Below are 15,105 nucleotides of genomic sequence, written 5' to 3' on the forward strand. Positions count from 1 at the left end.
TAAAATAGCACTTAGAATGAAAAATGTATGAACAAATCTAAATTACATAAATCAGATGGGATTTCACCCTTAAAGGAATGGGAGATGTGCTGTTTACTTCCATAGGGTCAGAATTACACCCTGGAAATGCAGGCCACAGTGTTATTGGTGTGCAGGAGGATAACATCCATCACTACATTAGTCTGAATGTCATGTGCAGACTTGCACAATTCATATTTTTTTATATTAGATATATTAGATATATTTATCTTACAATTTAAATACTACAAAAAATAATAAAATAAAGATGATGATAGTTATCTTAGTTTTATAAAATATTTTACTTTTGATTAGGGGTTTCAGATAATAAACAACCCTAAACATAGCTAGTTCAACAAAAAATGAACTTTCAAAAACAAGCATTTCAGAGTATACACTTCTTCACAAGAAAGATTTTTTAATACCAGGTTTAATCTGTGCTCTTTATATGGCTGACTTTGTAGGGTATTAATTTTCTTTAATGTTGTGTAGGCACATTTGTTACCCATCTTTTAATTTGCAGCTAAGTCTCTGACTTGGAAAGTACCAAAAAGTGACTATTTATGAATGGAGTGTGGGGTGTGTGTTTGTTTTGAGTATACAATGCTGGGCTTTGACCCACAGCATTTTGTTTCTCCTTGGCTAAATAAGGAAGGAGGATGGAGAAGAGAGAAGCATGACTCACAACTAAGAGTAGATAATTCTCCCCAGAATAATGAATGCCTTTGTCATAAAGCACTTACTCAGCAAACCTAACCTCTGCTATTCACTGGTTTCGGCACAACCTGAAGACCCTTTCCCCAATTTACTGTACCTTTGCTACTTCTCATTTTAAACCCTGAAATCTGGGTCTCTATTTGTCTTGCAATTTGCCTAAGCAATTTGCCAGTTTGCTGTGGCAGCTGAGCTCTGTGAGCCACATCGCCGAGAGCCAGCAGTCATTTATCCCTCCCCATTTCTGGTGCCACTGCCCTTGGTGGCATCTGTGCCACCACCATTCCCGAGTATCAGCCTCCTGTAGCAATGTAGAGACTCACATTTTCTTTTTATCTCATTGCTAAAAGTATGGGATCTAAAAACAGTACTCAGTGCCCTGCAGGTTACTCATTGAATTTGGTCCCCAAATAAAAAAGGAAGGAGAAAGGCCTTTTCCACAGCTGCACTAAAAAGTTCTGCTTTCTTTGCTCAGCTTTCAGTTCTAAAGATTTGTAGGGATTTGTTAGCGAGGACAAGGGCACAAGAAGGTGGCAGAGAAGACTAAGTCCTCTTGGGAGTGTTCCTCAGTGAGGTGGCAAAGGCAGCAGTCAAGCCCTTAGCAGGAATTCTGCTGGCTCAGCATCAATCCTGCACATTGGCTCATTGGCAGGTGTTAATGTGCTCAGAGAGAGTCTGCTAACAGCCCATGACCTGCAGGAACTCTCTAATCAGGAGCAAGTGAAGCAAGATTGATTCAAAGTAGGACAAAATATCAGAGATGCACAAAATCTGTGAAGCTGAGAGGCTCAGCTCCTTGCCTGCTCAGCACACCTCGGAACTGTGCCCATCCAAGGGAGCAACTCCTCTGGAATATCTGGAATACTCAAAGGTCAGGTTCATGCATGTCCTTGTCAGCTCTTGTTTCTCTGCTGCACTGCCTCTGCTGGTGGCTTTTCTGCAGCAAAGGAAGCTCCAGCTTCCTTTGGTTTGGTTAAACCAAACTGGATGAAGCCATAAGTAACGAGAGTATTGTTTAACAATATCTTCAAGCTTTACTTTAATGGATGAAACCATTATCAAGTAGCCGAAATAAAATATTCCCAAACTCTGAGGGGAGGATGTTAAATATAGAACAACTGTCAGTGCTGCCAGTTGGGGGGGAAAAAAAAAAGAAAGGAAAAAGAAAACAACTTCAAACCCACTGGGCATCAGAACTAAACAGGGAAAAGTGAGTTGCAATAAACATTGATGACAGTTTTTCTTTTTAAGAAACACAGGTACTTTGCAACACTAGCAATGATAGATATATCTAAATCAAATGGAATAGTAGATTTTGTTACAATGGTGGAAATGACACTTTTTGTGTTAGTCCACTTTACAGATAAATTCTACAGCACAAAAGGCTAAATTCAGATATGGCAATTATGATTTAGGAACAATTATATAAAGAATTCAGTGCAGCAGCCATACAAATCCCTTGGAATAAAGAGAATTTGAGATGATAAAAAGCTCTCTAAATTTGATTTAATATCTCTTCATCCTTGCCAAAGATGCTGGTCACTAGACAAGGAAAATCTTGTATAACATGAGCAGCGTAACACTTTTTATTTGGATCCCTTACAAACAGCTTCAGCTGACATTTAGGCATCAAGTAAAACAGGTCAGACAGACAAGGCTGTGACTACAGCAAAGGAATATTTAAATGTGAAATGTAGAAACGTCTCTCACTGGCACAGGAACAAGGATATGGAAAAATATGGGCAGGATGTTAACTAATTCAGCTAGAACTGCCAGCATTGTGGGGGAACTTGTATGTGTCTTTTAAAAAGAGCTTGCTGCTAGGAAAGCAGGTATACTGCCTCTCTGAGTTGCTGTAACTTGAGTGGAAGTGATTGTTACCAGAAAAATACCTTTCTTTTTGTCAGGTCTTCTGATCCATACTCAGCAAATGGCAGAAAAGGCCAATGAAATACCTTGGTGTTACTTATCAGTGGGTTAATCCCATGTTCATTTGTGGGATAATGTGTTTTCTATGAGGAAGTTGGCTGCCAATTTCATTAGAAGCAAGAACTAAATTTTATTATAGCAACAGAAAACTAGAAGTCTTGAACCAAACTCGTGAGCCACCTCCTTATTTCAGCAAGAATAAATGAAGGAAAGGATTTTTCTCCCTCTGCACCTGACAACTGATGTGGTTTTTGCTTGATTGCTGGTGCATAGTATTTGCCAGGTTTTCTTCAGAGGTGTAAAAGAAATCAGTCTACCTCATTTTGCTTCCATGAGGTACACTCCATTGCTACTAGTCTAGGTCTCAGCTTTTTGTTCCTAATTATCAGTTTCTCTTGATTATTCAAAATAATTCATTTAGCTCTAAGAGAACACTTTCCCCGAGAACAGTGATGATGTTCTGCTCTTTTCACTGAAATGCTAAACTCTGTTATGTACCAGTTTCATTCCAGTACATCCCCACTCAGTAGCCTCTTAGTCCTCCAGAAATCCCTTTATAAATGTATTGCTGGTTTATCTCACTTGATGCTACATCCTTCTAAAAATATCATTCAAGACACAGAAGGAAAACAGCCAACTATTTCTATTCCCCAGCCTCTGCACAGGGGGTTGGATGAGGAAGAGAGCACAAAGTATCTGCCATGTCCTTAACTATCAGGGGAAAAAAGAAAAATCACACCAGTGGAGGATGCCTGTGTATCCCCCAAGTTCAACATCCTAATAATCTGGGTACCTCCATAAATAATGGAGAGTTTTGAGCAATATCAGCCTCGCCTCTTCCTCCTCTGCTACCCTCCTTCCATTCCAGGGCCAGCCAGGGTCACAATTCTTGGGTGAGAAGGGTAAAGAATTCAGTGCAGCAGCCATACCAAGGGTTTCTTGGAATAAAAAGAATTTGAGACAATAAAAACCTGGCCAAATGGAGATAGTTAGTCCCACAGAGCTGATAGTTAGTCCCACAGAGCTGTGGCCATGGCAGTGGCCTCTCCCAGAACAGCTGGACTTGGTGCAAGATGAGAGATGTCAGAGATGTCCTGTGCTGTCACTCGCTGATGATTTGGAGTGCTCCTGGCAGCTCTAACCAGGTGAACATTTTCCTAGCACTTAAATCTGAGAGTAGCCACCCCCAGAGCTCCTCCTGAGCACCACCAGCACCTCTCCAACCTGTCTTGCAACACACGAGGTCCACCTCCTGATGGCTCACCCAAGAATATGGAACACAGGTAAAAAACCCCCAACAGAGAGAGATCAGCATTCCAAAAGCGCCTTTACTAAAGGTACAACGTGTTACATGCAAAGCTTGTGAGCTGAAGGCGTCTCCACTCGTGTAAAAAACCCAAAAAACAAATGCACAACCATAACCTATCACTGGAAAACCACAAAGCACGATGACAATGCATTTCAGCATTAAACATGACTGTTACAGCATGTGTCTTTAAACAGATACCACAGCAGCTCTTCAACAAATAGAAACTAAAAAAGGAAAAGACAGTTACAGTCAATGCTTATTTTATAAAATTTTACCTAAGGGAGTTCCCACTACTCATGAACTGAGAAAGCACAGATTTAAGAACCAAGATCTATTCTTAAAACCCTCCCTTCTGAAGAGGCTGTGTGTTTCTAACTTTATTCCCTATGTCTGTAATTGTGTACATGCAGGATGGCAAACAGGAGGGCACAAGCATTTTTTAAGAAGGAAAATGTAATTATCTAAATTAATTCAATGTCCTCTTAAAACCCAGTATTTCTAATTAAAAGAAAAAGGAAAATCAATGAAAAACTTTTTGATGCTGTTGTGTTATGAAAGTCGGATTTTTAATCACACCAATTATTTCTAAGAAACACATCATTACACACTTGAAATTAATTTCTACTTAACAACTTTGGATGATTAAGTCTTAAGCATATCTCACATCATAAATAGGGGAAAATGACAGTTTGATATGTTACATAATATGACACATGACACAGGCTGCTCGTTACTTAAGACTTCCATAATTTTATTTTTTTCTTACTGAAAATTCCACTGTTGCCACCGTATTGTTAACAGAATGAGACTCCAAATTACAGCCATGGACTGTAAAGTGTTCCAGTTTGAGGTGAGGTCTTGCACAACATTTAATGACACATCCTGCCTGACAGGACTTGTGTGGGATAGCAGCCGCCAAAGCCGACAACTTTCCAGGTTGTCAACTTCCAGCGACAGATATTTATTGACTAATTAAATGGTCCTTTCACATTCTTGTCTAATTGAAACTTAATGTGAACTAACCACAGCACAATTATAGTGCACAATACATTTTGGATGATGCACTCACTTCCTACTCTTTTTAAGCCAATCTAAGATGCTAAAGGTCTGTGTAACCTCATGTAGTGTTCAACTCAAACTCTGTCAGAATTACAGCATGTATTTGTATTCTCTTTGCAATCCTACAACCTGCCTAGACCTAAATTTTATATATTTTTAAAGGTAGCTCTGTAAGTTCTATGAAGCCATTTGTTATTACAAGCTAGATGAATTAATTACTCTGGGAAAATAAAGCTTGCACCCAAAGGTACACTAGAAACACACCTTTGCTGCAAGGATTGGCCTCCATTCAAGAATATATCAATTCCAGTATAATATAAACAATTGAGAAAAATGTTTTTATGGGCACCACATAATTATTGAGAGCCTGGTTTTGGGATCTAACCCAGCGAAGCAACAGCTTGTTTATTTAATTTGAATTTATTGGAAGTTCCTACTTCTGAAAGAATCATTCCTTCTCTATTACAGTTACATGCTGCGGCCTCAGAAACACCACGGAGTTGCCAAAAATCTGCCATTTTAAAAACAACAGCCAGGTAATATACAGAGTATCAGGTTAAGAAGTTAAGCTTCCAACTAAGCATTAGAAATCCAGTCCATCCCCCATCTTCCTGCTTTGCATTCCAGACCTGAACTTCCTTACAAGCCTTGGCACAACTCTTCTTAAATAGTTGAGTTCAGTTAAGAAATTCCAACCTACTAAAAGCAGTTATGCTAATCATGGTATAAACACCAGCATTATGAAGTGCTTTCTTATTAGGAGCAGAAAAAAGGAAGAGTTAGAATGACTTCTGGAAAAAGAACATTCTTTTTAGTAGAAGCTAAATGAACTGGACATGAAAAAGGAAGTCTCTTGCTCTGGCTATGTCATCTGAGGGGAAATACTTTCATTTTGCATACAGGTAAAATTATTAAAGTAAACAGAGCTTTTCACTTAGTATATGAATAAAATTATTAACCAAGTAAACAGAACTAATTATGTAGGACTTTTCCTCCCTCTTGGTATAACACAAATATCTGAAGATCTGAAAAAGTGAGTAGTGAGTCATGAAGAGCCTAAAACAATCTTATCACACACACAGTGAGACATTGCTAAGTAGGGCATGCACTGCCAAATGCTGGAGCTTCTACCCTGAGAAGTTTTCACATGTTTATCTTGGGTCATTATCTTTCCTTTTCCTCCAGTGTGTTAAGGATAGCAGAACTTGCAAAGACCCCAGATAAATCCAAGTTATGGACAAGGCATTGTGAAACCAATCATAGCAAAAATACTCAATTATTGTTTAGGTAGCCAAAAATACCTCCCAAATGTACTACAGACTTTATTATTTTAAATTAGTAGATACTATATCTTGATGAAATATTTCAGTCCCAAACTACACTTATACACAAGTCACAAGAAATGAAAGGAAAAAAGAAAAGCACAGTAATTGTGCAGGAAGAGTTGTGTATTTCTACTAACAGCAAAGAATTATACAGTGATTTTCAAATTAGACACTCATCTTGCTTTGCATTTTCAAGGTCAGTGATGCTCATAATTCCTGCTCATTTACACTTCTACCATCTTCAGTATGGAACACTCATTTAAAAACAGACATTGACACTGAATAGTTTTTAAATTTTAGACCCCTAATGAACATGATCATTGATTTCAGAAGAAAGCCACTGACTAAATTCAAGGAGATCTACAAGATGAGAAGTTGTGCTTGGTGATGTTGGTGCCATGTTGGGACCTCAAGGATTATTTTGAAATATCAATAGATATCTGCAGGATGTGACAGGAAACATGAAGTCTGACAGTTCAGAGTCTTCTTTCTCCAAGAAAATCTACTTTCACAGAACACCCAAAACCACAAAAATATCTGGGGATTATCTGGGATAATATCTGGGCTTTTAGGTAAGAAGAGGAAACTACCATGAAGAGGCAAAAAATGGAAAATAAGCACCAACCATGAAAAAAAAGCTGAAATCAGCACCCATGGCTTTCCCCGAGCTCAGATAAGCATTTTGAAAGCATTTTAAGTATATTATAATACTTGGATTGCGAACTGATCTGTTCTCACTGGTGAACCTACTGAACAACACAGAGTTTATTTTAAGAGGTGGAACTGGTTGGGGAGACGATTGTTGAGCACAAACGTAGTAGAAAGTTACTTCTCTGTGAATGCTCAGGAAAAGGAAGAAGATTTGGAGAGAAAGTTGTTCTTCTCCTTGAAATAAACAAATAAAATAAAAAACTAAAAATGACCTTTTCTTCCAAGCCTTGTCCACTAAGCACTGGCACATTGGGCCTCCACCATCAGAATGGTATCTGTATACTCCCATATGCAATAACATAAAAGAAATGGATGCTGAATCATGGAAAGACATTTTCTGCTAAAAAAAGATATCTTCAAAATGTTTAAAAGAAAAAGGAATTCACAAGTTTTCCTTCTTTTGCCTCTTTCAGCCAGAAAAGGATAGACTGTCACTCCTTATTGCCTAAACAAGAGGGAGGAAGACAAATCTTCCACCCACAGGACAAAGAATCTTACCCTGAAGGCTGAATATACACTCTGGAAAATGAAATAGAAATTCCTGAACTATCCTTCACTCTTTTTCACCTGCATCCACATTAATATTATTTTGTAAGGCATGAATCTTTCATGTATCTTTTATTCCTGAGGCCTTATAAGGAAGCTGAACTGACAGCCCAAGTTTTCTGGACCAACCTTCTATTGATTTCTTTTCTTTCCAGGTAAAGAAGCCTCTCAGGATTATATTGAGAGATCTTGCACAGAAATTTGAACAGAGGAAACAGAATTATTCCACTCCACAAATAACCAAAGCAAGCAAACTGAATGAAACTGAAGTCTACCAGGTAGGTAAGTTACTTCACAAAGTTATTTTTTCATTTGTTCAAACAAGAAAGACAAAAAAAAGAAGGATTTGGAAATTACACAAAGAGTAATGAAATTAAGATATCTGTCTCATTAAAAGTAGACACAAACACCTAATTTGTCCCTCTAAAACAAAATTATGAACGACAGAAATGATAATATGGTCTCTGTTACTAATAAAAATGACTTGAGCATTATTGTGTCCAATTTAAAAAGTGGGAACTGTGTGTAGGGTTTCACTGACCATAAAGTAGAGTTTAAAAAAAGTATTGATTTAGGTATGATGCAGATAACAATAGAAAAAGGGGTGGAAAATGTCCCTGACCAACAGGGTGTCAGGTTTTATTCTTTGTTGTTTTGTACAACTACATTTTAATTTTAATTTTCCTAGTGAATAACTGTTATTCCTATTCTTGTAGCTTTGCCTGAGAGCCCCTTGATTTCAAGATTATAATAATTCAGAGGTAGGGAGTGGTTTATATTTTTGCATTTCGAGGGAGGCTCCTGCCTTCCTTGGCAGACACCTGTCTTTTCAAACCAAGACACATGCATTAAAAGATGGGTTTTTACAAAACCAGAAAATTACCCACAAAATCAAGATTATGCTTCTCTCTTTTTCCAGGAAGCATCTAATCTGTGTGACACAAAGTCAGCTGGTGGCCTTCACCCTGCACATAAATTTCTGCCAAGCAATTACATGGAAGTCACCCTAATGGCAGGAGGAAGTTCTTAATTTCTCATATTTAACAGCAGACAAGAACAATAATACCAATTTAAGTGGAGGTAAGGGCCTGGTTTCATTTGCTTTTTCTTCAAGAATGATACATGAGAGAAAAAAAAAAAAGATGGATGTGATTGAAACATCATTTCTTTAATTGTTTTTTTGATACTACAGGGTGCACAAAATGCTTTCTGTGTAAGAAACCACTCTGAGATACCATTTCTCTAAGACTGTGAACACGAATGGTATTATTCAAAATTAGTTTCCTTGTTATTATTTAATTGTTGCTAAATAATGTCATTTTATTTGCAGAATTACAAGACAACTTTGAGGAAAGTTAAACTAGATGAAAGCTCTGCAAGAAGACAGTTTTACTATTGCATATGTAGGAGTTTAATTTATGGCATGCTTTCTCTTTGTTTATAAACTGTTACTCCAAAAATAAAATCCAAACTATTTGAAAACACATATAATTTTTACTACACTGAACTCTATAATGAATAAATACACCCCAAAAACCAAACGCCGCCCTTTCTGCTATATTTTTTTTTTACTGACTTGGCATCTTATGAATGTTATGTTGGCAGACAAGAGCAGGAGAAGATGTTGAAGGACAAGAGCAGGAAAAGATGTTGAAGGACAAGAGCAGGAGAAGATGTTGAAGGGCAAGAGCAGGAGAAGATGCTGAAGGGCAAGAGCATAAGAAATTGTTGAAGGCTTACACGAGGGGCCAGCTCTCCCAAAAATCTGGGCTGGTGGGAGGAGAGGAGGCTCCTGCTCCTGCTGCCCAATCTGGGAACCTCCTTTAGTGCAGGATGCCAATGGAAGTGTCACCGTGTCCAAATTCCTCCCGTGACAGAAGGACTCCCACTGAGAGCCTCATGTGCTTGTGGCAAGGAGAGAGGCAGAAAGCTGAGGCTGTGAATCCCTAAACAGGCAGCAGACGGAGGGGTGGCTCCTCCAGCCACCAGGAAAAACCTCCTGACAGCAAATGGTGCATTGCAAGTCTTACTTCTAGGAAACTGCATGCAAGAATCATCCAGATAACATGAAACAGGTCCTGCAGCTTCACTGCTTTTTTTTTTTTTTTATTTTGACTCAAAAGCTAAAGAAGTGTAAATTTTATTTCTCTGCAGTTTCTTGGATGTAAGTACCCAACCCTTAATTCCACGTTGCTCGGCAGAGGTTTTGTTGTCTGTTTTTAAATTCAGCTTCATTGAATAAAGTATTCATTGAATGGGCATAAAATAACACTCCCCTTTACACTAGTGGAAGCATGTAGATATGAGAGTGCTCTTGGTGTGCTGCCCCAGGAGGTAAAGAGCAAAGAATTCAGGTGTTCCTTTGATGCAAACCAAGCCCAGTGCATTTAGAAAGAAGGCACAGCTGCTTTCTTTTTTTTCCTCTGAAAAGCAGAATTAAAGAAGATACCATGTCATTTTGTAATCAATGAAACAAGATTATTGGGGAACTCCTGACTTCATTACTGACTTTCCCTCTCAGCTGGAACAGTCTTGGTCAGCTGCTTTGGTTAATAATGGAGAAAGTGAAAACTTTCAACCATAAGAAGAATCTGATGCCTAGGCTATTAATAGATTTTCTTTGATGCCAAATGTCAAATGAAAAATTGCTTACATGGAATTATGGGGCCACTACATAATATTAAAATGTGTATTTCTTCAGGTCTTCAGTGTTTTACAATGGGAAGTCAAAGGCAGAGCTTCATCTGTGACAAAAATTGCTCTTCACAGACCTTCAAACTCACCACTACTGCTACTTGTCTGAAAGCTATCAAACAGTTCTACAACATTGGTTTTTAACATGTTCAATAAATATCTGCTCTCTGTATAGGGTGGAAAAATCAATCATTAAGAATTTTTAACTTATAAGTGACAATAAAAAAAAATTAAGGACTATATGGAAATCATTGCCTACTTGATTTTTGTTATTTCTCATTTTCTTTTTCTTCAGCATATCATCCACCCCCATTGCAATTATTTCACAAGAAGGACTTTGCCTTAAAAGTGTTTGCAAATTGTCTCACATTTGTAGATTTGTAGATAATCAAGCTGCAAGAGTCCTAAAATGGAATGATTTGGAGTAGCAAACCTTTTTATTCTGAAGATAAACCCTAAAAGAGTTTATACATAAACACATACATATATACACATATATTTTTGCATTGTGTAGGTCCAGCCAATTTTGGCTAGCTAAGCTGAGCACTAACTAAACTTTCTTCTTGATCTCTGACAAAAAAGAAGAATTTTTAAAAAGAGGTAACTTTCAGTCTGTTTTCCTAACTTAGAAACCAACTGTTTTCTCTGTTAATCATTTAGATGTTATAAATGGTCCTGGACACCCAAAAGAAGGAGCATTTTTATGGTCCTATGAGCATATGCTTTATGTCAAGAAAACTATATTTTTATACATAATACAGCCCCATAAAAAGATTACACTGAAAATAGCCCTAAGACAGAACAAATCATGAAGAAGTTAGTGCATGTGTTAAGCCTGTAGAACCAAAGCATAAAAATAATATTCTTCTGACATTGTGAATGAATGTCACTTTTGTATTTTTGTGGGAAAATTTACATGGACACTTTGAAGGCAATTTGTGTCTCATGTATGTGGTTGCCAGTCTTCTATTTCTTAGTATATTTACAGAACTTGGTAAAGATAGTTTTTGCTGTTCAAAATTGATTTGTTCAAATGGCATTACCTTGGCATATTGATATTCATTTTGAGAGAATGTTGGAAAAAACCTGCTCCATCTTTTGCTATTAAAAATACTATATTTAGATATTATGTGGCTAAACCAAAGAATAAAAGAATTATGAGAAGGATTTCCTATAACATGACAGTTTGGCTTTTTTGAGTAGTGTTTTAACTCTCAGAGGCAATTCTTGTAAGCACATGGAAAGCTGCCTATGAATGCTGACCAAAGCTGGATCAGACCTCACTACCACTGCAAACAAATAATTGACAAGAAGGTAACTTGTTTCTCTTATAAAAATTCATAGTGTCAACCAAAAGAACTAAAAATTACATCAACTTTGGTACTTTTTGTATTATTTGTCATAGTAAATGTAAAGGGTTTTGCCATTAAAGCATACTAGAGATTTATATCAAATTTCTTGTATTTATAATATTAACTTCAGCCTATTTGAACCAGGCTTTTAGAGATGAGACACAGTTTTATTTCCCCTGAAAAACATTAAGCATTCTATCTAAACTATAAATAACATTGTATTTTATGACTAGCTAAATCATTAATCAAGGTAAGTATGGGAAAGCCAAGGGATCTCAGTTTACTTGGTGGCTGATTGCCCAGCAACCATTGCCTGTAATTGTTTTCAGCAGCACCAAGGTGTTCCTGGAGACCATGGGCTCTCACAGAGGATGTTCTTTTCCTGCAGCAGGGCAGGGAAAATGAAAGAATCCAAACAAAACACTTGCAGCCACATTTCAGACATGTCCATGCTCATTTTCACTGGCTGCAGCTTCATCACTGTCACTGAGCAAGGTGAATCTTTTGAGAAGCCAAGCCTGCCTACAAGTGGGAATCTATATCTTGGGAGTCCAAATCTGATCTTTGGATTAAGGGAGGTAGATCTATTTGATGAATCAACTCTTAAAAATAAGTATTTTTAAAAAGAAGTTACTTGACTTTTATTTATGAAGTTATTTTATATGATGGTGAGAACTAGAAGGTTAATATATATGTCTTTATATTGAATTTAACTTGTAAAACAGCCACAGAAATGTTCTAGATCAAGGAAATCTAACTGTTTATCCCTAACATACTTCCTGCTGTTTACAATCCACCTTTCCATTTCAAAACAATTAATTTCTGGACATTCTCTTTTTCCTGCATTCTCTACTTATGCCTCAGGCTCATCTCTGACACCTTCACTTTTTATTATTTTAACAAATTTATTTTCCCAGTTTGGTTCCTAGTCATCATCAACCTGTTCACTTTTCACACATACCTACACTGCCCTCCAATAACTCTATCCAATGCCTTATTCCAATAGAGAATGGCCCAAAAACTGAGGTACTCAGCCAGGATCCAGAAACTCCATTTTCCCCAGTGCTGTGAGAGAGATCTCTTGGATGCTCCCATCAAAACATTGACAGAAATCCAGACAATGAAAACCAGACTTCTGCCCAGTCTAAATCACCCTGATATTTGGCAAAATGGATGATAAAGCTAATATTATCCAGCATTTTAACTAGTGGTGACACACTTGAGGTCTGAAGCATAAATGCTGTAGATTTGTCTTAACTGAAGTCATCTTCAATCTACTTTTTAAACAAAGTTTCTGGAAGTAAAGATCCAAATGGAAGTCACTAAAGAGGTGAACGTTTCTGCAATAGATTCCTTTCTGTCAGAAAGGAAACAGCACACAAAAATTTACCAGGTTAAATAGAAAAACCATTTTAGCACGTTATTAACTGTATGAAAGGTCCCTCACTTACAGAGGAAGTTTAAAAGAACTTCAACTTTAAAAGAAGTTGAAGGAATTCAGTTCATGCCAGATTTACCTTGCTGTTATATTTTCAGCAGCCTGCCACAAGAATGGAGAGCTAGGTCCAGCCTCAATCAAGATTCCACCATAATTTTAACCCAGCAGTAAAGAAACGATTCATTGCCAAATAAATCCCCAGGGTAACAAGTCTAATCCTCAGTGCATTTGATACTCTTCCATTTCACTTTCACTAGACATGACAGACACACTTTTGGGTACAGAGCCCAAACTGAATTCTTTGGTGCACCGAGAGCTCTTGAGACTGCAAACCAAGCAGAGATGAAGTAATGCTTCCTACCCACACCCACAGATATATTCAGAGTTGCAAAGCCTTTATCAGAAATGAGAAGGCTGGATTTTAGCTGAAACAGCCAAACCAGAGACTCTTTTTCTAGACCCACCTAAGTGCACATCCCAAGGAGAGAGCTAAAAGGGAACAAATTAGCCAGACTGAGCTAGACCCCAGCAGAAGCAGCCAAAGTGGGGAGATTCAAACAAGAAGAAAACTTTCCCAAAGTCTGGCCAGGATTTCTCTGCCTTGTGCAGATTTTTCCAGCCTTTTCTCTTTCTCAGTCTCTACCTCATTTTCACTTCCCACTGATATTATCCTCCCTGTTGTCCCATTTCCAACATCTTCTTCTGCTCAATGGCTTTTTCCTGGTTTTGTCTTAATTTAGCTCATATTTTAAGTTCCTCTTCCTCCAAATAAACCAAACAAAACATTAATAATGGCATTAATACGGAATTTGGTGTTGACTCCTTATATTTTTGTACCTGTGTATTATGTGTTCATTCTCTGCCAGGTGTCTGCAAAGAGCAAAGATCATCTGCTTGTTGTATTTGTATATTTATGGGTGCATGTATATTTTGTATTTATATATTTATGGGTGTCTATCATCAGTCCCTGGCTGACCATACCTTTAGAACCACCACTACAAACATAAAAATAGCATTATGGTGAAATATTTGAGTGCAGAGAGAGATACTGCACATTGCTTCCTGTAAAGCTCTAGCACTAAATTATTCCTGGAGAGATCAGATTTAGGACTCACACAATATTTTCCATTTTTACTGCAGTCACAGCCCCATTGCTGAATCCATCTGTTTGTCTTTACAGACACCAAGGTTGCAACAAACACTGGCAGTATCCTGACACTGACTGAGAGCAGTTTAGCACAGGGAAGAAAACCCAATGGAAAATGGAATATTGCTATTTGGCTATTTTGGTTGTTCGGGGTCAGATCATCTGTCCTACTCTGGCATCTTTTAGATGAAATACAAGATTTAGAGCACAACTGCCACAGGGAACCAGAGAGTCCATTTTTGAAAATGTCAGCTATTAACACAGACCTAGCAAAATCCTACCCCTGATAAAGAATTAATCTTTGCCTAATTTAATGATAACAGATATTCTATTCGGATAAAATATTTTTTTTACATTTTTCCAAAATAAACTTTTAGTTCTGAGGGCTTGGGCAGCTATTGTGTGTCATTCCTGAAAGAATGGTGCAGTTAAATAAAACATGGATGATTTCCTGTATAAATACAGTTGCTGAAGTTCTTTGGGAGCCAGTCCATACATGCACAGCAGAATGCAAGCAGCACTTCCCAGGATTTCAGAATGGGAACAAATCCTGATACTGAAAAAGCAAATATCTTTAAAATATCAGTGTGAGTTCACTGTCATTTTAAGCAATTCTTAAACCTGACAAAATTAACTTAACTCTAATTATGATTAGATTTTTCAGCCTAAAATCATCACTGGTTAGTGACTCAACTAATGAGTGTTTTTATGATTTATTAGTTAAAGCAGAAGATTATGAGTTTAAATTCTACTCCTGATTAACTACATTGGAAATTTTATACATGACTTGTCATTTTAAAATAATGGTATCTTAGAGTTTAATTAAGACATGCAAGAATTCTGAGTAACTTGAGGTGGAGGAT

The 15,105-nt window shown here is 37.4% G+C and overlaps 1 protein-coding gene across 3 annotated transcripts in view; it reads right to left on the reverse strand.

Moving 5' to 3' along the window:
* ELP4 (elongator acetyltransferase complex subunit 4) overlaps nucleotides 1-15,105 on the reverse strand; it is a 136,370-nt gene that overhangs the window by 16,779 nt on the left and 104,486 nt on the right. The gene's annotated exons all lie outside the window — the stretch shown is intronic.

Source organism: Cyanistes caeruleus, chromosome 6 (genome assembly GCF_971803275.1).
Source record: "Cyanistes caeruleus chromosome 6, bCyaCae1.hap1.1, whole genome shotgun sequence".
Classification (NCBI taxonomy): domain Eukaryota; kingdom Metazoa; phylum Chordata; class Aves; order Passeriformes; family Paridae; genus Cyanistes; species Cyanistes caeruleus.